Source organism: Vicia villosa, unplaced genomic scaffold (genome assembly GCF_029867415.1).
Source record: "Vicia villosa cultivar HV-30 ecotype Madison, WI unplaced genomic scaffold, Vvil1.0 ctg.000832F_1_1, whole genome shotgun sequence".
Lineage (NCBI taxonomy): Eukaryota > Viridiplantae > Streptophyta > Magnoliopsida > Fabales > Fabaceae > Vicia > Vicia villosa.
In genome coordinates, this window is record NW_026705366.1 from 640,662 (window position 1) to 662,073 (window position 21,412).

The following is a 21,412-nucleotide window of genomic DNA, read 5'->3' on the forward strand; positions in this document are numbered from 1 at the left end:
TAATTACATTTTTATTAATGACATAAATTGTTGCGAAATCTAATTTATGCCAACTACTTTTATGGTTGAGGTATAGATTATATGGCAACAACTCATATCGTCGACAAAAATGATTTTCGACAATATCTTTAGTTGTTGACAAAAAACAGCTTTTGGCAACGACTATGGGCATTGTACTTGATCAAATAAGGCAGCAATAATTATTGTTATAAAAACATTTGTTATGACAGCGACATCAAATGTCGTTGCAAAACTTTTTGCAACGGCACTTATACCAACGATATGCAACGACATTTTTTTCGTTGCAAAAAATACATTTTGCAGCAATTTCGTATTTTTCTCAACAACTTTTGTCGCTGCAAAAACTCATTTTTCTTGTAGTGATTGTAATTGCACATATTTGAGGTCGATCATAAATGAATCATCTCATATCAACTGACTTTTCTTTAAGAATTATATATCTAAACTCTAACCACTTATTTAAGATTGATGCCAAATTAATCTTGTACAGCCCAACCAATCGAATGTTGGTATTGGTATTTATCTATTAATTGATGTATATACATTACACACTATTTCAAATTATTTAATATTACCCAAATTGGAATATCCTCAAAATTGGGTAATTATGAAGAGGATCTTCCAAGATTTAGTTTTGGGGACCAGAGTACTTATGATGAAACAAGGTATGTTCCATTCAACTTTTCTTGTTCATGGAAGGGTAATGTAATGTAATGTAATGTCAATGCAAACCAAGAAAGATACATCACAACAGATTTTCCTTTGCCCAAAGATTTTGTTAGATATACTCTCTTTATATTTGAAACACGTAATCAATATCATAGATTGGAAATGGAACCAAACCATAACCCAAGAAAAATATATGTGCCTGTCTTTCTACAGATAAAGTCACTTTGAATGTCTCTATAATACTAGACTATTACAATACTAACATGATTTTCTTCCAGATTCAACATCTTCTGAGCCAAACAAAATAAAGATCATAGATTCCATACTATTATTAAATTTGGTAAAGTTGGGTTTCATATTATTTTAATCAATTATTATTAGTTGAAGTATACCTAATTTTTTTTTTCAATTTTTGTTTGCAAGTGACAATTTAAATATTAAAATTTAAAAGCACCTGACATGCATTTTACAAGAAAATGGGAAGAAAACAATTGTATGCCAAGCACACGCAAGAGAATCCAGATAACTACTAGTTGATAATTATTTTATTTAATTGTGGCTAGCTATAGCTTCCATTGAAGGGGTTATTGATGTAAGAATAATTTTTAAAAAAATCAAGGGTTAAATAAGTTTTTGGTCCCTTTAAATATTGCAATTTCATTTTTAGTCCCTCTTGTGTTTTGGCAACGGTTTTAGCTGGTTTTGGCAACGGTTTTCTTGTAAAAACCGTTGCCTAAAGGCAGGAGGGACTAAAAATGAAAACTGCAATATTTATAGGGACCAAAAACTTATTTAACCCAAAAATCAATAATTAGATCTTACTATGAAGGAAATAATTGATGTAAGGAATTATTTGGAATACACCAACCACACATACATTTGCAAGAAAGACACTGACAAAAGATTCTAATAGAATTTTAAAGATTATGTGTGGAAAGGTTGTAAATCATGCATTGTCATTAAATGCGTGATTGGTTTTGTGGGACTAATAGGATTTTTTTTTTTATTGAGCTTAATTGGTTTTTCAAAATCTGCTTATATTAAGTTGAAGATTTTGTTCAGTTATAATGTCATTTTCAAGTATTATGTCATCTAAACCTTTAACATGCTATGTCAAGCTAAAGGCCAAACATCTAGCTATAATGTGAATAAAATGATACAATAACTGAGAGATTACGTAAAAAGTATCCGAGTGTATTGCACGCTCGAAATTTAATAAAATCGTTCTTAAATTTTATTTATTTTAAAAGAAAAGGGAAAAAATCGATTAAACTCTCAAACAACGATAAATGATACAATAACTGAGAGATTACATAAAAAGTACCCTTACATCCGTTGCATTCGACAGGATCCTTTTAGTTAGTCTTGCGAAAGAATGTTAGTGTGATGTTTACATGTGATCTTCTAATTATGCGAGACGAAAGAAAAGAAATTGATTTTGGGATTTTTTATAATTGTGTCTGACGAGACGTTGGATCTCGGGCCTACATAACATTTGGTGCGGTGAGGAACACCAGAATACCAATAATACGTAAAAGTGATACCACAACAATTGAAAAAAGGATACCACAACGTCGGACCAACTATTATAAGATAAAGGTGATTTTATGTATGATACTTTCCACTACGGTCGCACGACCGTGATGATATGCTAGCTAGCGTGCTAGTTGTCACAACGGTTATATTACACAACCATTGTGAAATATATTTAGGTCATGAGTTTGAGACCCATCAACAATAATTTATTTTAAATATAATTAACATTTCACCATGATTACAGAATATAACTGTCGTAAAGAGAACCATAAATTTATTATAAAATATGTAAATTATTTGTTTTTCCCTATACCTCACTAAAAATATACATCCATTAATATTATAAAACTTTCTTTTGTTGATTAAGAAAAAGTAAAAGTTTATAGAAATAGCAAAATACATACACATTAGATGCACTGGTTCTAAAGATTGTGATCTAATCGAACTTCAAGTGGAGGTCATATGAAGAATTTCAAGAATCTTTGCTGACCCTCAGATTGCGTGAAAGTTTTGAAAAATGACAATCAAGTGGCAAGTGCTTTATCCAAATATTAAAATTACCATGCCCATGACTTGTATGGTTTTTTATTTCTTATAGATTTCCCAATTATATTCCTTATAGCATATTTTGCATGTATTTCTTTCTTGCAAGGGTTCTAGCTAGCTAGGTTCTATTTGTTGTGTTTGTCCCCTTTTGATGGGAAAAAGAAAAAAAAGAAGAAACCCACTATAGCCAGAACCAAGATTGATTTTCTTTATTACTATTACACAATTATATTTAAAAAATCAACACTAAAAACCATTATTAAAATTTAATATAATCTAGATTTGGGATAAAATCAAATCCAATGCTTTTATCATACTATACTATTTCATATCAACTAGAGTCTATTATCTATACCACAGAGTCCCATAACATAGGTTACATATTTAAAACTGTTCAAATATCTACCAAACATATTAAACAATTAACCAAAGACAAATATATGATCTCATGTTCTAAACAAAGACTTTGATTGGTAAAGAAAAATTAAATTTGAATATGAAATAACATTCAAGGAACAATCTTTGACCTATAGATCTCGCAGGTACGAGGAGCTATCAAACAAAAAAAATAAAACCATATATAACCACCATGCATATGGCTCTGTGGAATATTTTTATTATTTAATATTTATTTTTTGAATGTTGGTATTACTCTTATTAATGGTTCAAGTTGAAGGGTGTCATCTTTGACAAAACATGTGATTCATGCATGACTAATAAATGCGATTAATAGTGACTTCAAATGTTTATTCAATAAAAATGGGGATTGAATGTGGTTTTATGGTAGTTTCTTAGACTTCTTTTTAAAATGACTTTTTATAGTAACATATAGTTTTATAAAAATACTTCAAAAAAAAAAATATTTGAATTTTATTTATGAATATATATTTTAAAATATTGCTTGTAATTGTAAAGATTGTTTTGTATGATAACTCGATAAGATTTTAAAAAGAGATTTAAATAAAAATTTATTTTAAATTATACAATTTTTATTATATTAAATTTTTTTAATTAATAAAAAATATATTCAGAATATTTTCTACTATTTTAAATACCATTGCATTAAAGTAATTATGAAAATAAAAAATAAAAATTACATTTTTTAAAAGTTATACCAAACCGTCTCTTATTAAAAAAATTCATCAATATTCTAAAATTTTTAATAATTTCAGAATATAAATAATTTTTTTAATTTTTAATTCTTTTTGTTAAATAAATTTAGATCTCATTCTAAAAGAGAGCTAAATGACGTTGTCTAAAAGCATTTATATGTTCAATAGTCTAAAAACTTTAATAACGTGAAGCTCTAAATAAATTTCACCATTCACTTTCACGTTTATCATTATCATAGGTTTGAGTTAAATTTTCATATTTTTTAATCAAATACCATATTGAATAGATTTGGTTTTTTATCATTAATATGATTTTTTATCGTTATTTTCTATATGTTTTAAAAAAAATCATCAACTACCTAAAATCCAAGCTATGTTGTAATTAATAATAATTAACCATTATAGGTGTGTTTTAAAATGACAAAAAATAAGGTAAACAGATGTTGTTTTTTGAATTCAGAAATAGGCAATACTTGTGAAGTGTTACTTTAGGCTGTTTGTATTTTGAATTTAAAAATAGACAATGCTTTTGTGAAGTGTTGCAGTAGATAGTTTGAATTTTAAATTCGAAAATAGACAATGCTCATAAAGTGTTGTAGAATACAGTCAGAATGTGCAATGCTTTTGAATTGTTGCTATAGACGAAATAGTACAACACTTAATAAAAGTATTGTTGAAAGTGTTTCATCAAGAATTTCAACCCTGTGAAACATCACCACTTTAGATTATAAATTGAGCATTCTGGATTATGAAATTTATAATTAGAAAAGTCCATACTCTTCACACAGAATTCCGGGTTTCATCTTCCCTACATTTGAATTTTCAACTGTCTTGTGCAAACTCGAGTATAGGCTGAATTATCCTGAGTATTCATGTTTATAAACTGTAAGATAATTTGAGAGTGCTTGAAATACTATAAGAAAAGTTATTCGTTCACAATTCTAGCCTTAATCCACTTAATTTAAATTAATTTTCTAACAATCTTCTACTATCTCAAATAATGACAATCGAGGCTCCCGTTTCAAAAAGCAAAGGATAGAAATTTTGAACATAAGAAGAATTTACATCATGAATCCAAGTCAATAATTTAATATAAAAAGGAGATAATATCAAATTTATATGATGGTGAAAGATACACAATTAAAATACATATAATTTTTAAATTTATGTCATTTCGAATTATAAAAATGTACATAATTTGAGGCTGCAATTTTAATGGAAAAAATAAACACTCATATATTTAGTGTATTAAAAGAAAATAAAATGGATAGAGACAATGGATGATAAATGTAAACTATCTATTCATAAGAAGGTCATTTGCATGCATTTTAAAAAATTAGTCAAATATTTATTTAGAGTATTAATATCGAAAACGTTATAAGAATAAAGCATTCATTTTAAATAAATAATTTAGTTTATGTTTGTAAAACATCTATAAGGCTAGATTAGTAGCCAAGGGTTTGAGACAAAAGGAAGATATTAACGCCCCGGTAATAAACACGACGACAATTGAAGTATTGTTTGCATTAGTTTTTTTGAATGACCTTATAGTTCATCAAATGGACGTCAAAATGAAATTTCTAAATGGAGATCTCAATGAGAATATATACATGGAACCACTGAAAGGTTATGTGATTCTTGGTAATGAACAAAAGATGTAGAAGCTTGTCAAATCCGTGTATGGGTTAAAACAAGCACAAAAACAATGATATCAAAAGTTTGACTCTGTCATTGCATGAATCATCAATTAAGGGGGAGACACTAAATTAAAGGTATATTTTTTAATCATTATCAAAACACAAATTCAAAGAGTTTGTCATCATCAAAAGGGTAGATTATGAAGAATTCATCTTATATCTAGTTCAGTTTTGATGACGATAAGGATTATCAAAGAAGGAAATGATCAAAAGTGTCATCCACATCAATGATAAAGATCAAGAAGGATGAACATATAAAATCAAGTGAAGATTTAAGACAACAAGACTAAGGCGTTCATTGCAACTCATACTAACTACTTTAAATTTCTCTGAATTTCATATCTTACTTCATCTAAAAACCTTCTTGCATCATCATGCATGATCATCTAAAAACCCTCTTCATCTAAGTTTTATGAAAATTATTTTTACACAAAGTTATGTGAGAATATTTTGATATTCCTTTGTCTTTATTTCGATTACATGTTGATCATTAGAAACAAGATAAATGGAATTTTAGAAACAAAGAGGTTTCTCACTTTCACATTCAAGATGAAAGATCTTGGACTAGTTGACACAATTTTAGAGATCAAAGTAAAGTAAAGCAGTGAGGGTTATGAACTTAGTTAAACACACTATGTTGAGAAAGTACATGATAAGTTCAAACCCTTATGTTTCAAGTAAGTAAGTACTCCATTTGATCCTAGTGTCAACAGAATTCAAAACAATGATGGAAGAGTCATGGCTCAATTGACATATGCAAATGAAATTGATTGTCTAATGTATTTGATGCAATGTACTAGATCCGACATAGCATTTGTAGTTAGTAAAATGAGTAGATTTACTAACAATCCAAATGGTGAGCATTGGAAGACCATTACAAGAATTTTTTATTATCTTTTTAAAATAACAAAATTGACCTCCATTATGGTAGGTTTCTTACCATATTAAAAGCATATATCGATACGAGTTGGATATTGTATGTTGGAGATCATAAATTTACAATTGGATAGATATTTACACTAGCTGGAGGTGCAATTTCTTGGAATATAAAGAAACAAACATATATTACTCTTTCGACCATGGAATTAGAGTTTGTGGCTCTTGTTTCCGCTGGTCAAGAAGGTGAATGGTTGAGTGACCTTCTATTGTAAATTTCATTGGCAAAAGAAAATGTTTTAAAGGTGTTAATACAGTGTGATAGCCAAACTAAGTTAGCTAGAGAATTCAGTAAAGTGTATAATGGAAATTCTAGGCACATAGGACTTTGACATTATTTCGTGAGAAAATTTATTAAGGATGTAATCCTTTCACTCACATATATACGATCGTGCTATAATTTGGCTAATTCATTTACTAAACCACTGACCAATGATTTCGTAAAGACTATCTTGAGAGGTATGAGATTGAAACTCCTTGAATAAGAGTTTCAACATTGGTAGCAATCTAATTTGAAGTTAAGAAAACCGTAACCTAAGATTCAATGGGTGACAACAAGCCGTTGATTTGGATGTTACTGCGATATTATTTAATAATGTTGAATATTGTATGTTGAGGGTTGAGTTTTCAAACTCTTAATGAAGTTTAATATCGAGAATACGTATCTTAAGAAAATATATACAATATGAACTTCACCTATGTGAATTTCGAGTTGGTGTCGTATCAAAGTGAGAATTGGAGTTTCTCTCACGAAAAAATTTACAAAATAGAAAAAACACATTGCCATAAATAGTGTTAGGCACGAGATGTAGGCGAAGAACCATTAAAGAGTGAGTGTAAGGTAACGTCGGTCTTGTAACACCCCATATTTTCTAAATTTAATTTAATTGGAAATTAAATTATTATTTGGAATTATTCAGTATTTTGTGGAATTATTTGGAAAGAAATATGAGATAGGCTATTGGGCCAAGTGTGGTGTTAGTAAAGAGGGGGTATTATGTTAGTAAAGTCTTTACTAACTAAAATGTTATGTTTCATAAAATAAGGAAAATTGGGAAATGAGGAAAAAGGAGTCAGAACGTGAAAGATGAGAAGTGGAAGAGAAGAGCTGAGGAACGTAAAGAGGAACCAAAGAGGAAGAGGACAAAAGATCAAGAACTCTTGGCTAAGGTAAGGGGGACTCTCTGGTTATCATCTATTATCGTGTTCTTAGATAATAATATTGATTAGGGATGTTGTTGAGTCAATTGGATCATATGTTAGGTTTAGGGAGGTTATGAATTGATGAAAATTGCATGAATTATTGATAGATTATGTGTTGTTTTGATGTGTGATGATGAATAGTGATGCAATTGATGATTAACTGCCTGCATATGATGTTTAGAGTCAGTTTTGGACTCAGATTGAGTCAGATCGCAGGATCTGACGCAGACCCGATAGTCTGTGAAATCGCCAGTTCGCGCCGCGTCCCCGTGTTGGCGCCGCGAAGGCGTAACTTTTTCTCGTTCCGCGCCGCGTGCATAGGTTGGCGCCGCGAACGTGCTTGTGTGCTTCAGGTCGCGCCGCGAACTTTGGTTGCGCCGCGTGCTGTAGCGTTAGTTGCTTTCTTGGAAAAGTTAAATGATGTGTAACTTTCGAACCGTAGGTCCGTTTTTAGTGCCGTTTCGAGCACGATGAATCTTATGAGATAGCCTACGTGTTTAAATGATGGAATGAGGTGTGAATCCAATTATTTTAAATATGATTTTATTTCTTGGTGAATGATGTATTGTACATGTACGTGATGAGATGTGTTAGATACATGATACGTTGAAATATTAATCATGTGATGATTCGTTTCATTGGATGATATATTGTGGACATATATGATGAAATGTGACAATATAAGATGTTGTTTTGAGAAACATTATGATGTGATGAATTGTTGAGAATTGTATGATGTTGATTGATTTGTTTTGGAATGATGTGGATACATGTGTGTTCTTCTTATTGATGACGATGATTGATGTGGACACATGTATGTTCTCTAATGATGATGATGATGATTGATTGTGAATGAATGATGTTGAAAAACATGTGCATACTTATTGGTGATGTGGTGTTGAGATGAGTTGTTCATCGTGATTCGATGATGTTTTTAAGTATGTTATGTGTTTTTCATTCATTCATATGCATTTGATGATGGATCCCGTTGATGAGTGGATCGTTGGTGGCTAATTCCCATTGTGCGGAGATTAGTAAGCAGTCATCGTGTGCCCATGGGGGTGTGAGCGATGAGGTTAATCGTGTGCCCATGTGGGGTGTGAGCGATTAAAGGGCAGTATCGCGGAGAGAAGTCCTGTGAATATGATTCACGAATTTTGGTACCACATGCATAGTGTCAGTTCATACATATGCATACTTTTATAACATGATTGGAAGTATTCCAGTGTTGTAAATATTGATGACGTGTTGGTTGTGTGTTTTGTTGAATTAATGTTGAATATGATTGTCTGTTTGAAAGATGTGTTTTGTTGACGTTTGTGTAAAATGATGGATGTTCCTGATAATCTGAATATGATGAATTGGGTGAATAATATAACTATGATGTGTTGTTATTTAAGATGCAATAATATTTGTTAACTGTGATGAGACTCACCCTTACTGTTGACATTTTCAGATTGAGGATAGCTGCTTTCGACTTGGTGAGGATTAGCTCATAAGTCAGTGTATTAGTGTAGCGTCAGGTGTCATGCTCTGATATTGTAACACTGGGGGAACGTTAGATTAGAGTTTATGATGATACTCTATCGTGTTGTTATTGTATTAAAATATGTGGGATATTGCATAGATGATGTTATGCTTATCCGTATGTTGAATTTTCCGCTGTGTAAACATGAGATGTTTATGTATCATGACAAATTGTTCCTTAGTGAAAGCATGACAATGAATTTATGATAATTTGTTTTAAATTGAATTGTGGCACCCTTGTTTTCATGTTTTACTCTGAAAATTATTTTATAAATTTCCGTGGGGTTTAGAAGGGTGTTACAGGTCTAATCACAAGGAATAACAGTTCAAAGCATTGCTACCTAACATCCCGATTAGACTTTTTGTTGTCCTTACTAAAGTTAAGTTCAAATAGAAAGATACTTACCAATATTTACATTTTTTTCTCTTTTGTTGGAATTGATCTGGTCATTATTAAAACAAGTGGGGGTTGTTGTAATTAATAATAATTAGTATGTTTACTCACGTTAAATGAAAATTGATAGGTAAAAAACAAGTATGTTTACCTTTTTTTTTTTTTTTTTGATGTGAAACAAGTATGTTTACCCTCCCACATGTTGTAATAGTGTTATTTTGGTCTTGTACCTAATGAAAACGAATATCTCCTATCTTTTCAAACAAATATAGAAAAATAAATAAATTTGTTAAATAACTTTTTGTTTGTTCTATATAAATACGACAAGACATTAATTTACATCTTGTTGGACATGTAGGTCCACAATCCATATGATGGAAAATATTAATAGAAGATAGATGTAATGTGTTGCCACCATCAATGACTGAGACTGAATCCTCAACACTTTTTATTACTAGTGATTCATGATAAATTAAGAAAAACATTACACATGCAGGGGCTCTAGGATACAATGTATGTGTGTGTGCAATGTATCAATATTAAATCAAATTAATAATCATAGTTTTTGTTGTTGTTAATTACCATGGTATCAAGCTGTGGTGGTTAGATATGAGTATCAAAAGCGACATTAGAAGACATTAGCAACCTTATTTTTAGAGGGGTGCCATAATTATGTTCCTTTGTTGGCTTTAAATTTGGTGGGAAATTAAAGATTGATTTTCAATGATATATTTTTCTTCAAAGAAAACAATTATGTCCTTCGATTATAAATTTATTAACTATTCAAAAGAATGTTAAATACAATATTTAGAATTTTAAGCAAGTGAACTAAGAAATAGATTTAAAAAGAAAATCAAAAGATAAAAATGTCTAAAAATATTAATTATTGTTTGATTCTATTGATTGTTGTCCCTTTTTAACAAACACAAAGTTTGTATGGGTTGATTCATAAATATTAACAATTTTTTTATAATAATACATAAATAAAAATAAATATTGATGTTTAGGAATTGAAGTATAACCTAACAATTTACATTCATTAAATTTTGGATATGATACAATTATTTTAGGGGATTTTGGTTGGGATAATATTTGGTCGTTAAAAGTTATTTTTTGAAGTTTTGAAATGGCATTCGGTCTTAGAATTAACTTTCAGAAAAGTCGAACTTTGGGGTTCAATACTAATTTCGCTTTCTTGTATTTTGTTTCAGTTTTTTTTTTTGTGTTCGGTGTCTCAACTTCCGTTTAAATTCCTCGGTATCCCAATTGATATTAATCCAAGAAGACGTAGTTCTTGGACTCTTATGTTAGACATAATACATGCTAGGCTCTTAAGTTGGAAGAGTAAATTCATATCCTTTGGTGGTTGGGTTGTATTGCTCAATTCTGTTCTCAAATCTATTCCCCTGTATCTTTTTCTTTCTATAAGGCTCCCAAATTAGTGATAAAGGAAATCATAAGGACTTAGTCAACTTTTCTTTAGAAAGGAGAAAAGGTAAAAGAAGAATAAATTGGGTTTCCTGGGATTTTGTGTGCAGACCCAAATCGGATGAAGTCCTCAGACTCAAACATTGTGAATCATTCAACAATTCTCTTCTATGCAAGTGGGCATGTAAAATCATTTCGAATCAGAATTTACCTTGGTTGCATCTGCTTTCTTTTGAATATGGTGACCCTATATGAATTAAGCTTGACAAAAACCGAGTTAGCTGCTATAGATTTACTTCCATATGGTGGCATGATCTGAATTTGATGTTTGTCTCAAAGGATGGATCCGTTGAATGGTTTCTTGATAGCTTATCTTGCAAACAGGGTTCAGGGGAAAAATCAATTTTTGGAGGTTCATATGGATCGATCCTCAACCGCTTAAAGATGTCTTTCCAATTTTGTTTCGAACCATTGGTGAAAATAGACTGTTGATTAATAATGCATGTATGTTGATGATAGGTTCTTGGAGTTGGAACTGCATCGTTGATGCTTCTCTTGTTCCGGAATACACAAAGGTTGAATGGAAACAGTTGCAAGCTATTCTCATGAATTATTCTCCAAATGTTATAATAGCATATGCTTTTACTTTGTGGCATGATTCCAATGGATTCTCAATAAAGTCGACTTATTCAATTTGTTCAACAAATGCTTTTCATTCTTCTCCTTTTGATTCTAATCTAGATGCAACTCTTAGTCTCATTTGGCGTTCTAAGGTTCTTTCCAATATTCATTTCTTTGCCTCGAGCCTTATGTTAAGAAGACTCTAACTAAAGATGAATTGGCAAGTAGAGGTGTGCTTCATGGCATTCATGATCTTGTTTGTCCTCTATGTCTCAGTCAAGACGAATCTTTTCTTCATATTTTTTCTGTCTTCCTGTGGCTGAGTTAGTTTAGAAGAACACTTTTGATTGGATAGGTTTAGATCACTTTTTACCTCAACTTGTTTTGCATTCCCACTTTGAAGCTTTTGGCTCTTTGTTGAATGGAAAAATCCGGAAAAAATATAGGTTCATTATTTTGTTAGTAGTGGCTTGAGCTATTTGGTTGGTTATAAATAATACTCCATTCAAGGGGGGCATCAAAGGCCTTCTCATATTTTAAAGTTAGATAAGATTTTGTCTAGGGATTGGCTGTGAGAAAGTCAATTAGGGCATGTTGGTTTTGTCTTACGGAATTGATATCACAATCCAATTATTTGTTTTATCTAGTTATGTTGGTTAGTCTTTTCACTTTTTGTATTTAGATTGAGTAACCCTAGTACTCAATTTAAAAACAAATCTTTACTTGTAAAAAAAACTTAAATACCATATACTAGTTGAATTACCTCACTGAATTTATATTTGTTGTTGTTGTTGTTGTTGCTATTGGTATGATAGTAAACAAAATGTTGTGGTTAGTGAGATGGCACTGAGATTTATAGAGGTCTGGCCGAATCTTGGCATATTCCTCTCCCCAAGAGATCTTTTGGAAATTTTAATAATTACTTGAGCTTTTTTAGGTTATGCCCACAAACCTTCACTACAAGCATATCGGGATATTTTACATTAGCATATCCCCCGATAAAACAAGAGCTTTTCCACGGACTGAGTTCACAAATTGAGTTGAGATTTTAGCAGCTAATCTCAATAACTTAAAATAAATTTTACCTTGCTAAGTTATAGAACAAAATAGATATTTTCACAAGTTTATCTCTAGAACCAAACAAGAACCTTCAAGAGAATCACACTCTTGAAATAACAAAACAAGGGCACAACACTTGTACAAACTTCCCCACAAGTTGTTTTCACTCATAAGGCACTGAGACAACTTTTGGTAAAGAAAAATATCAAAGAGAGAGGAAGAGAGTAATAATATAGAAAGACATAGGAGAAACTTGATTTCTGATATATTTTCAAATGAGGAGAATCCTCCTTTATAAAGGAGAAAATATCGATCAAACGGGAATTAATTCGTGGGACATTTTAATGTGATGGTTAATTAACATAATCGATTATTGCAAGTGAATAGTCGATTGTAAAAGTCACAAATGACATGTTTTGATTTCTAGTTGTTTTCAATCATTTAGAGACTTGTTCCAATCAATTTTTTTTGCGTTACAAAGTGAAATAATTGGTTATAACACTAGGGTAATCGATTATTCAATGGTAAAGTAGCTCATAATTAACCAGACAATTTCCTAATCAATTGGCTAGGCCTTTAAAACATTTTAATGTGGTTTATCAAATCAAGAAAGGCTTCTCGAGGGTTTTAGTATGTGTGTATGTGTTTCTTTAGTAGCTTAGGATTTACTCTATTTTTATAAGACTCTAGTCACTTAGATATACGCGACTAGATGAGCTTTCACACTTGTTCTCTTTCACAACTCTAGAGCTTCAAGCTCCTTTTCCAGATTCAACAATCATATAAACACTTCACGAGAACTTTAAATATTTTACTTGATGAGGCTTGATATATCTTTAAGTTAATCACCATCATCTGAGAGTTGGAAATATATCACCACCGTGTTCAACAATTATTAGTGTTGTCATGATTAAAATACTAAGACAATCAATAACATCAGGATCATTAGTTTAATAACAATGGTATTATCTCCATACCTACAGTCATATCCCAAATTTTTCCTACACTTTTTAATTCATTTGGCTTAAGTTAAAATCATCTACATCAATTCATTCAATTAGGTCGTGCATTTATGACACCATGCATCGTATTTTGCATAACACAATCCTCAAATCAAGGTTCGATAATTTTGGTTTTAATCGGTTCGAAGTAGTTTTCTTGGTAGATGTTATCTGGTAATTATTCAGGTTTATTTCCCATATATACGTGTGGTGCATATCATCTCTTTATTTGAGATTCGTGGTTGTCAGAGTTATCACTTAATTCGGAAAATTGCTCGAATTTGAAGAAAAAGGAAAAATTGGAATAAAAGAAAATGTTCCATTCATTGGAATTAAATTCAAGATACATAATGAATCGCTTGGGATACAAGTCATGAGAGAGAGCTACAAGAAAAAAGGATTAAAAAAAATACATTTTTGTTCAGCTGACTTTTTAGTCAGCTGTTGACTTTTTGGTCAAATGTTGACTTTTTGGTCAACTATTGACTTTCAATCAACTTTTCACCACCGGCTCTATTTTTTATCCCTAATTTTCCTAGACCTATCCCATGATGATTCAATCAAGATTCATCAGCATTCATGTGAAAAATGACTTATGTCATGTTTATGTTACATGAGAATTTCCAACAAAATACAATTTTCATCAAGCCTTCTTGACATGGCTCTATCTCCACTTTCCCACATCGGTTTGCGCTCATTCTTTCACCGTGAAGTTCACGTTTCTACTAGAGAAAAGACACGTCGATTAGTCAGCAAGTATCATGAATCAAAGTCATCCGAAAGTTGCGCGAAAGTTAAGAAAAAATGAGTATTTTACACTTAAATTTTTTTTTGGCATGGTAATGTTTGTTTTTGCAACATTCCCTAATTTTTGCTGAAGTAAAAAAATCATAATTTTACCACCAACAAAAGCACTTTTTTTCAACAAAATCACTTCTCAAACAAAGCATTCAAAGGCATGGCTTAATTCACAAAAACTCAAGGCAAAAAGTGTGGAATTCAAATGCAAATTCAATACAAAATCAAGTTATTTTAAGTGACCATTAGTCTTACATAGAGACTTGGTGCTTATGTTAAACCTCAATATATTTTGCCTCTAACTTCCTTCAACTACCTATTTATTCTCAAACTCATGCATTTACCCATTTATCCTTAACTTCCCTAACCAACCTCAACTTCCTTAAAATTTCCAAACTAACACAAAATCGAATAAATTTTCTACCAATTTCTCAACAAACCTCCACCATTGATAACACTTGATCCAAGAGTCGAAAAAGGTGACCCGCAACTAATCCCCAAATCAATTCCTAACCATTGATAAGTGAAGTTTCAATCAAAACATTGATAATTAGTTTCAGGTGACCTTTATTATTACACTACCTATTTGTCAGTAAATTTCATAGACTATTTTGAGAAATAATTTAATTTCATAGACTATTTTGAAAAATAATTTAGAACTCTAGAGTCCATTATGTTTATTTCTAACTTGTTGATAACTAAAATTTTTTTAGTTAAATTTTTCTACTTGAATTTATTTTTAGAATACTTCTACTAATTAGGATTTAGTATCCATTTTTTTAGATTGAATTTGTTATGAACATGATTTTGCTACTAACAGAAACTACACTAAAAAATACTAATAACTGTAAAATTAATTTTTTCATTCATTTCATTGATACTCATTACATTCACCAATCACATATTAATAACATAAACGTAAACTAATTCCATTATCTAGATCCTCCTAAAGGATAGTGACTCACTACTATTAATTTGAATAGGCTGATAGAACTTGGGTTTGATTCATTACATTCCACTGATCTTTAGAACTTGGGTTTGATTCATTACATTCCACTGATCTTGAAAAATAACCTTGTCCTCAAGGTTGTAGAGCCTTCTCGCTACGATAAACTATCATAGATCTCTTATTATGAAGAGAAAGACTCCTCTAGTGTAGACATGTCCCAACCACATGTTCAAGGTAATCCATGCCTATGTTTCTATGGCCAACATCCTTGATACATGTGAATATGTAATTGCTTTTGTATTTGCTAAGGAACTCCTCTATTAGTCTTAATCTTGATACAAAATCATAGTTCAAAGAGAAGCTCATTGAGCCCTTTTCTTGAATTCCTAAAACAGCCACAAAGAACTGAAAAATAATTTACTTGATCCATGTTATAATATGCTCATAGAAAAATCTCTTGATCACCAAAGAAAAATATTGCTTCACAACATCAGTTTGTGATTGAACTACCTTATTACCTCGAATTAGAATTATAGACCATCCATCTTGTCTTGAATAAACTCCGGAAAGAGAAGTATTAATTGCATTTATCATTTTGCTACAAATCCCTCTAAAAGTCGCACTGCTTTTATGATACTTCTTTTCAAGATCTTCAAAGATATTCTCATATAAATCTCTCAGAGTAGAATCAAATGTATTTGATACAATGGCTTGATAACAAGACTACTTTTCCACCTTCACGAAATAATTTCCCCATTGTGTTTTAGTAGTAAGAACATGCGAAATGCATCACCATTTTAATTTTCGCGTTATATTCTTTCAGCAACATGCGAAATGCATCACCATTTTTCCGTTCACCCTGGTAGATTCGTTCCTTCTATATCCTTTTATGTTCCTTTTCGTCCTTCTCTAAGTTAGGAATACAATCCAATTCTAGTATTAATGTGAAATCTCTTCTAAGAGGACAATTTTTCTTCTTAATTTTCTTCACAGTTTCACTCACTATTTGGAAAGTTTTAGCATGAAATTGAACCACTTCTATTAAAGACGCTTCTACATTTGAAGTTTTATTCTCACCTTCAAAAGCATCACATTTGATAAGAGCCAAAAAGATCTCTTCACCACTTTTAATTAAGAAATTCACACAGGCTTTTCTATTTGGAGTTATACTTGATTTTCTTGCAAGCCAAAATTTTGTGATTCAAGAAAATGAAAATTGATCATAGTGAAAAACATGTTGAATGTTCAATGTTGATAGACTAAAACTCTTAATGAAACTTTCAACTTCACTTTCTCCACAACACAAAAGCCCATCAACAATATGATATGGGGGGTTAGGCAGAATCGCAAAACCGACATCATCATGAAACCTTTTATTGTTGAATTGAGGCCCGACCATGAGAGTTATTAAAGATACAAAATATATGATTTCAAAATATTGTGGAAGTGACTTGTATGGAGGGAGCCGCATGTAAGTAACTGAAATTTGCAGAGAAAGGTTCAAACTCACCGGGATAGTTGGAGGTTGAGACGATGTCCTATTCCAAGATTATCGTAACGGAGGTGAAGTGTTCAGTTGAGGGGACGAGATTGAAGGAAAATCGATTTGTGCCTTCTCATTGGCTTTCCATTTGGTACTAGCTTGGGTTGGGTAGGACAAGGGTAACCCGCGTGTGGAAGGTATTTTTTGCAACATTTGGGCTAAGCAATGATTTAGCCCAATTTGCAATTTTCTTCCAAGAATGGTTCTGATGATCCGGTAGGGTTAGAATGTGATCCCACTCGTGAATTTCCAATATTACCCTTGACTCTTTTTTTCTTTCAAGAATTGGTTTCCTGTTCATTGTGATATTCATAGTATTTCTTTTTATTGCGTTAGGACTCGCCATGGTATTGACAATGTAAGCTGACCAGTGTCCGACGGTTCTGGTTCCGGATGATTTGGGTTACAAATTACCATATTTGGTTGCATTAGTGGTGGTCCATGTTGTAGCAAGGTCACATCCGTGAGAGACGCTGTGGCTAGAAGTTTCGGAAAAAGGTGGTTCCGGCGAAGATGAATCGGGTGGCTTCGGAAGTGGAGGTTGGTTGTGCATCTTATGCTTCACTTCCTTTTCTATTCTTCACTTAATTCCTGGTTCGAAGTGAACCAATTCTCCCACCACTTGAGTTTCTACACCTGCAAACACTTCACAATATTTCAGATCATCACCACACTTTAATTTTGGTGTCGTTTCTTCAAGCATGGGTTGACTTCTTTGTAAATCCTCTATACTTGTTGTTTTCCTCCCTTCTTCTATGTGTTGCAATGTTGCTGCTTTGTTCTTACAATTACCAATTGGTTCCAAGAATAAGGTAGAATGGGAATGGTAATAATGATTGCTGATTGAGTGAGTATTTTCCGGTTGTCGTTGAAAAATGGTGTGTGTGAATACGAAGTTGGATCTGGTATAGAGTCGTGAGAACGAACAAGATAAGCATAATTTTTGAGGTGTTGGTGATGGTTTAATGATGATAGATCAGCATTAATGGAAGAAAGTGTGTTAACACAATTGGACATTGTTTGGAGACAAATCTGTTGAGAATCCAAAATTTGTTGAATAATGGATTTAGTGTAAGAACATGGGTTTTGAGGTGATTCCATGGAGGTTGTGAGTTTTAACAAAGTATGGGTGTTGATAGTTGTAGAATCATTTTGGTAGTGATGATAAGAATGGTAAGGAGGAGAATTCATGGCAATGAAAGCACCATTTGTTATGAACATGATTTTTCTACTAAGAGAAACTACACTAAAAAATGCTAACAACCATAAAACAAACTTTTTCATTCATTTCATTTATGCTTATTGCATTCACCAATCACATATTTATAACATAAACATAAACTAATTCCATTATCTAGATCCTTCTAAAGGATAGTGACTCACTACTATTAATTATAATGGGCTGATAGAACTTGGGCTTGATTCATTACAAAATTGATCTTGATTTAACATTAGCACATTTGCATCATAATTGCATTTAGTCTTGATTGCATTTTAATTCATGAATACTTGTATGGTTTATTTTTTTGCATGATTATGTGGATGCATACTTATGAATTTATCTTTTGTATGAACTTTAACTCTTGTGCCTAATATTCATTCATCATATTTACACATCATACTAACAACTTTACTTTCATTGTGAGGTACAAATTGTTAGAACATGAAATGTTCTGATCATATTTTCTAGTTTTGATGATAACATTAGAAATGAATTTTGTATAAGACAATGTGGTACTCTAATAAATTACGTTTTCCATTTCAGGAAAAGTGTAAAAGAGTATGCAATATCTTATCCTTCAGATGCTCTAACCCAGATGTTCTAGATGGCTACATCAGAACATGGTCTTGAAGACATCAGAACATGGTCTTGAAGTTGTCAAAACATGTCTATTAGTCTAAAAGTATCACGCTCAAAGGAACTTCCATAGTCTGAAGCGCTGAAGTTCTAACTTGCACCAAACGCTGGAAACTCTAATGTATAAAGCAAATCACAAAGTCTGATTCCAGAAGAAAGTAAATGATGAAATGCTAAATAGGCCAGTCTGTCTGTCTGATAAAAGGAACGTTAGAAGCATGGCTACAAAAGGCATAGTCAGAAAAAGCAGTTGAAGCAAGGCTCGAGGTAGTTGACAAAAGCATGTAACATTAAATGCAGTATGTACTGTACACGCAAAGCATTAAATGTAGAACTGTTAAACGGTCACATTCTCAACACTTATAAAAGGATCTGTTCTGCCCAAGAGAAAGGTTACAACATATAACGCATAACATTCTTTCACGCTAAGTTCTAGAACACAACAAGCATCTTCATCTTCAAGCTCACCTAATTTTATATATTTAGTGAGTTCTAGATCATAAGCTTAAGAGAAAAATAACTTAGTGATTACAGCTTTTTAGAAGCATTATTATCTCTGTATTTTTGATTATATCTTTGTAAAAGAAATTTCCTTGAGTGATCAAGTTGTGATCTGTAGACTCAAGAAGACTTAGAGGTTGATCTAAGTGGAGAACCATTGTAATCAATTTATTTTATTAGTGGATTAAATCCTCAGTGGAGGTAAATCACCTGTGAGGGTGGACTGGAGGTAGTTTGAGTTCAAACGAATCAGGATAAAAATAATTGTGTTCATTATTTTTAATTGCAGAAAAGAAACAACCCTTATTCAATCCCCCCCCCCCTTTCTAAGTGTTTTTCACTCCTTCAATTGGTATCAGAGCCTAGTTCTAGGTGCAAATACTTAACAATGTTAGACAAAAGATTCAGGAGAAAAACACGCAAATGGCAACTCCAGTACCAACCACTACTGAACAAAACAACAATGGTAGAAATAGCTTCAACGGATTCAACCGACTACCAATCTTTGATGGTGAAAATATGGAATATTAGAAAGATAGGCTAGAGAGCTACTTTCTATGTCAAGATGGTGACCTATGGGACTTGGTGTTGAATGGTTACAAACATCCAGAAACTGGTGGAGTCAAAATCAGCAGACAAGCTATGAGTGATTCACAAAAGAAAGATTTCAAAAATCATCATAAAGCAAGAACCATATTGTTAAATGTTATATCTCATGCTGAGTATGAAAAGATAACTAACAGGGAAACAAATCATGAGATGTTTGAATCTTTGAAAATGACTCATGAAGGGAACACTCAAGTCAAGGAGATCAAAGCTCTGGCTCTCATCCAGAAGTATGAGGCTTTCAAGATGGAAGATGATGAAAATATTAAAGCAATGTTTTCTAGATTCCAGACTCTGACAGCTGGACTGAGAGTTCTAGACAAAGGCTACACTAAAGCTGACCATGTCAAGAAGATAATCCAAAGTTTGCCCAGAATATGGAGACCAATGGTTACAGCTTTCAAGATAGCTAAGAATCTGAATGAAGTATCCCTTGAAGAGCTCATAAGCGCTCTAAGAAGTCATAAAATTAAACTTGACGCAAATGAACCTCAAAGGAAAGGTAAATCTATTGCTTTAAAATCTAACAATAAAAATTGTACTAACGCTTTTCAGGCTAAAGAAGAAAGATCTGACGACTTAGAGTCTGAAGAAGAAGACGAGTTATCTCTTCTTTCTAGAAGAGTAAATCAACTCTGGAAAAACAAGCAAAGAAGATTTAAAAGCTTTAAGAAAGCTGAAAAAGGAAAATCTTCTAGACACAAAAGATCTGGAAAGAAAAGCATAGTATGTTATGAATGCAAAGAACCAGGACACTTCAAGAATGAATGTCCATCGTCTTCATCATCAGAAACTCCATCGTCAGAATATCCACAATCTTCAGCTTGAAGGACTTTGCTCTCTTTAGACTTAGTCCTTTCTAATTTTGACCTTAGAGTAATTTATTTTCCTCTTTTTTGAGGTTCGTTTTCTTCCAGCTCTATCTCATGACTCCTTAGAGAACTGACAAGTTCCTCATGAGTTATGTTGTTCAGATCCTTAGCGAGTTTTAACGCAGTTACCATAGGTCTTCATTTCTTAGGTTGACTTCTAATGATCTTCTTAACATGATCAGCAGTAGTATAACCTTTGTCTAGAACCTTGAGTCCTGCGACAAAGTTGTTTTAGTGGCCTGGAATGAAGCGTGACATAGCTCAGTTTGTGTGTGCATGTTTGACTTGTCAGAAATCGAAAGTTGAACATCAGAAACCTGCAGGATTGATGCAACCGTTGGAAATTCTGGAACGGAAATGGGATAGCATTTTTATGGACTTTGTGACAGGTTTGTCGAATACGTCGAGGGGACATGATTCAATTTGGGTGATTGTTGATAGGATTACAAAGTCGGCTCACTTTATTCCTATTAACATTACTTATCCTATTTCGAGGTTGGCTAAGATCTATACCAGTGTGATTGTTAAGTTACAT